Source organism: Salmo salar, chromosome 26 (genome assembly GCF_965601325.2).
Source record: "Salmo salar chromosome 26, fSalSal1, whole genome shotgun sequence".
In the NCBI taxonomy this organism is placed as follows: Eukaryota; Metazoa; Chordata; class Actinopteri; order Salmoniformes; family Salmonidae; genus Salmo; species Salmo salar.
In genome coordinates this window covers 22,114,116-22,119,190 of record NC_138316.1, presented here as the reverse complement: position 1 = coordinate 22,119,190, position 5,075 = coordinate 22,114,116, and positions in this window count along the sequence as shown.

Genomic DNA, 5,075 nt, shown 5'->3' with positions numbered 1-5,075 from the left:
CTCCTCTTCATCGCCCAACTCGCATACGCACTCGTCCTCTCACATTGTTTCTTCTATCCATTCTCAGACTTTCTCCTTCCCACCTCCAACAACCTGTTTGCTCTCTGAACTGGCTTATATTGGTTGTGTCGCATCATTTGAAACAGGTTAAATCCATTTTGAGTGGTTGTGTTCAATCAATGACATGTGTTCTCTATTTGTATTTGATTGTTGCCACTTGTGTTTACCAGTATGGATGACATGTGCATTAGAGTGCAGAATGTGTTTAGAGAATGAGAATGTGTTTAGAGTTTTGCTGAAAAGTCTAAGTGAGATCTGCAAATTGTGTTTTACCATGTGAAATGGTTTAAGGTATTGACAACAGACTGCATAATTAGCTAAATAAGTCCAGGCAACTGAGAACTTTGTTCAGCCAATGGGTTTTAGTGTTTTAGCAATTGAGAAAAAATGTAAATAGAGGTTAAATAAACAAACAAATAAACAGTCTCTGATGTTGGCCCTTAATTGGGTAATCAGGGCCATTGATTGGTTGGAGAATCCACTCACCTGGTGTCTCAGGTCTTAATCAGTTAGTAAAAGGTAGGGATGAAAACCATAACACACTGCATCCCCCAATGGCTGGAGGGACATAGGTTTATGATAACTCTATAGGTCTTGTCTGTTAATGTCTATATCCCCTACCATCAACCTCCCCATAAGAGTCGTAATCAGACATCCCTCTCTCCCCCCCTCGTTGCAGGTGGGCATTGGAGCCCTGATTACCATTGGAATATAAAAGGCTTTAATTGACTACTGATTGCAGCCTTCAGTAGCCCTGCTGCTTTGACATACTTATACACACAGAGAGAGAGAGAGAGAGAGAGAGAGAGAGAGAGAGAGAGAGAGAGAGAGAGAGAGAGAGAGAGAGAGATGGAAAAGGTGGGAGAGAGAGAGGGGAGAGAGAGAGAGAAAGGGATGGAAAAGGTGGGAGAGAGAGAGAGGAGAGAGGAGAGAGGGAAAGGGATGGAAAAGGTGGGAGAGAGAGAGGAGAGAGAGAGAAAGGGATGGAAAAGGTGGGAGAGAGAGAGGAGAGAGAGAGAAAGGGATGGAAAAGGTGGGAGAGAGAGAGGAGAGAGAGAAAGGGATGGAAAAGGTGGGAGAGAGAGAGAAAGGGATGGAAAAGGTGGGAGAGAGAGAGGAGAGAGGAGAGAGAAAGGGATGGAAAAGGTGGGAGAGAGAGAGGAGAGAGGAGAGAAAGGGATGGAAAAGGTGGGAGAGAGAGAGGAGAGAGAGAAAGGGATGGAAAAGGTGGGAGAGAGAGAGAGAGAGAGAGAAAGGGATGGAAAAGGTGGGAGAGAGAGAGAGAGGCAAGATAGAGGAAAAGAGCGAGTGAATATAATATAAAAGTAATAGAAGGACAGAGAGAGAAACACCTCCAGAATAAATGAGCCATAGCGGAGGAGAGGAGAGGAGAGGAGAGGAAGGGTTGGGTCTGAAGGGGAGCTCAGTTATCTGTGAGCTCTGAGTAATTGGCTCTATTGTTGTGTCTGATTATCAGCCGCTGGTTTAACCAGACTAATCTGGAGCTCTCCTCCCCGCTGAAAGGCCCACATATCTCCTCCACATGCCGCCAGCTACACTACCACTACGCTGCTATTCAGTTACTTTATTCTTCTTCTGTGAAAGAGAGCAGTGAACGATGTCACCATTTGTACCCCTGGCATCCTCCATGGTGATTCACACGGCACTTCGTTGTGTAGATAAATATCTGTAGGAATCAGAGGAGACTGTCTGATCCCATAAACACCACCGGAGCGTTTAATCATGACGGATGGTGTCTGTGGGAGGTGATCCATGCAGCTCAGACCAACCCCTGCTGCATTATGAAGTCCACAAACCCAAATATTTAAACGTGTTCAAATGAATAAGTCATGTTCATGAGACTCGGTGTAATGTTAAATCAGAGTCCGCTAGAGTTCTGCATGTGTGTATCTAAGAGAATTCAGTTGGGGGGTGTTGTGTGTGTGTGCTTGTGTTTGACAATGAGAAAGAAGTGCCTCAGTCTGTCCCTCTTAACATGTGTGTATGCTCGAGAGAGAGAGAGAGAGAGTGTGTGTGTGTGTGTGTGTGTGTGTGTGTGTGTGTGTGTGTGTGTGTGTGTGTGTGTGTGTGTGTGTGTGTGTGTGTGTGTGTGTGTGTGTGTGTGTGTGTGTGTGTGTGTGTGTGTGTGTGTGTGTGTGTGTGTGTGTGTGTGTGTGTGTGTGTGTGTGTGTAAGAGCTGTGGGTTGTGGGGATGCTGCTCTTCCCCTGCTCCCTCTTTAATTGGCTCCTGGCCCATTGGCCTCGCTTGAATGGAGAGTCATTTAGAGACTTTCCCTCTCACACACAACAGTAATTGTCATCCTCCTTCCGCTCGCTGCCCCAGGAGAAATTACATTCCTGTTTCCTTACAATGGTGGGTCGGTGGTGGACTAGGGCAGTAATATCACTGTTATTACCATGACAATGAGAGCTAATTCCACTGGCACTGCCTCCATTCTGAGGCGAGCTACGGCGCCAGCTTATCAGAGGGCACCATGAGACCAGCGGGCTGCAGGCCGGCCAGCCACGCTAACACTGGCTCTGGGATAGGGCTCTGTCTCTCACATGGAGCATGGGCGCACAGTCACACACACACACACACACGCACACACACGTGCAGGTACTCTCATACACACACGTATAGAGCATGGGCAAACACACTCTTTCTGTAACATGCATGATACACACATACACTAGTATATCCAGTGCACGCTATGACTGGGTGATCACATTAATTTGGCTCATTCAAATGTACGATATTCCAAATGCCTGTAATACTTTTATTTTTTTCACCTTTATTTAACCAGGTTTGCAAGTTGAGAACAAGTTCTCATTTACAACTGCGACCTGGCCAAGGTAAAGCAAAGCAGTTCGACACATATAACAACACAGAGTTACACATGGAGTAAAACAAACATACAGTCAATAATACAGTAGAAAAATAAGTCTATATACAATGTGAGCAAATGAGGTGAGATAAGGGAGGTAAATGCAATAAATAGGCCATGGTGGTGAAGTACATACAATATAGCAATTAAAACACTGGAATGGTAGATTTGACAGTAGATGAGTGTGTTTAATTAGTGTTTATGTCCTCTTGTTGTCTTTTTGGTCTCGTCTCCTTCACTCGTTCTGTGCTGTGTCAGAGAGGAAGAGGCGGAGCGAGAAGTTTCACTCTCTCCAGAATCTGTCCAAAATAAACTCAATGCGTTTTCATGGGCTTATTTTTTACCTAAACTTGTCGCCGTCCTTCCCACCTTTGGGACAATGACTCCCATTGTTAGGGTGGAGACATGAGTATCTCATCATTATATACAGATCTCTGGCGGTGTGCACCTTCCCATTTGCACACACACCAAGCCCCTCCCCCTGCCTCTCAAAGCAAAGATGAGATCACTTCTTCCTCTCTGATAAGCGCTTTCAACACGTTATTTGCATTTGAAGTTTGGTGGTCCAACAGAATGGGTCATATGGACACCGAAACACATTGAGACATTATTTTACTGTAATAGAGTAGAAGGTATTGATACTCTTTTTATGTCTCAACTTCTCTAAAACTGGAGTCTCAATGAGCATTGATTCTGGAAACGTAATGCTCTGCACAGAATGACAGTGGACAGGCTAACATGCTGGTCAAACAGTTGGAGACGGACAGAAGGATGCGTTCATAACAATTTAACGGTTTTGCCTTGTAAGCTAGCAAATACTGTAGATCCAAGTTGGCTAAACCTGAAATATAAAGATTAGTTTGAGGCCTGTGTTAATTTTATATAATGCCTGCTACAATAAGTTAGTCATTATTAGTGAATGTACATTATGCATGGTTTTTAACAAAAACGGCTTTCTCATAGACAGACTTGAAAGACAGATCAGTGATTATTGCAAAAAAAAAGCCAGTTAAAATATTTAGATAAAATAATTATATTTAGCCTAGTCATAATTTCACAAGCCCTGAATTTATTCGATTATTGCTGACTTTTTGAAATGCAGTGTATTTGACCTTTAATTGTACAACAAAGCTTAGCTAGAAAAAACTTCAAATAATCTAGATACTGTATATCATGAATCGCCCATAAGTGAAAAAAATAGAGATATGATTTTTAGGCCATATCAGCCAGCCCTAGTGCACCACACACTTTACATGCATACATGTAACTGAAGACTCAGCCACAGCACACGTATTGTCATATAAACAGTTAGAAGCTCTAAAACCAGTTTCATCTGCATTATGGCAGGCACGTCTATCACACAAAGACATGAACACAGTATCTACATTTCTCTCTGCATCTACAATCAATACCACATTATCAGTTTGTTCAATGTAGAGCAGAACAACCCTGACTATGAACAACTAAGTCAAAATGCCTCCCTGTATTCTTGCCTTTACTGTAAATTCAGTGATTGCTCAAGTCTGATTGCTGTGTGGTGAATATGGGTGATTGTACTTCCATTTAAAAACAACTATTTCAGTAGTTTTGTTTTGTACCAATCAGCTGTTGAGTGGCAGCTCGGGTACGCAGTGGAGCTTGGCATTAACACCACTGATTAATGCAGATATGGTAAACACACACACACACTGTTATTGCTCGGCTTCCTCCTCCACTGCCCACCTGTTTAACCTGGTGACCTTCTCCCAGCTTTGTTCATTTGCATGATTCCACTGCAGCACTGCAGGTTGGTTTAATCCCTCCCTCTGCAGCCGACTCCTCCCCTCATCCCCCTCTCCCCTCCTAGCGCTGCCTGACAAACAGCTGAACACACTCATCCCTGGTCCATAGGTATTCCTGGACACTGTCTGTGATGTCACCTCAGAGATGCTCCCAACACACAGGAGTAAAACTGGCCTCTTCCCAAACTAGTGTAGGACACATCACAGTGCCACGCTCACAAACTATTCCAAACAAACACTCACATACTAGAACACAAAAGTTTCACTAAAAACCATACACACTCTCATGCTCACAAACACAGAGACCAATAGAATTACCCAGTCTGGAAAAATACCCCACAACACA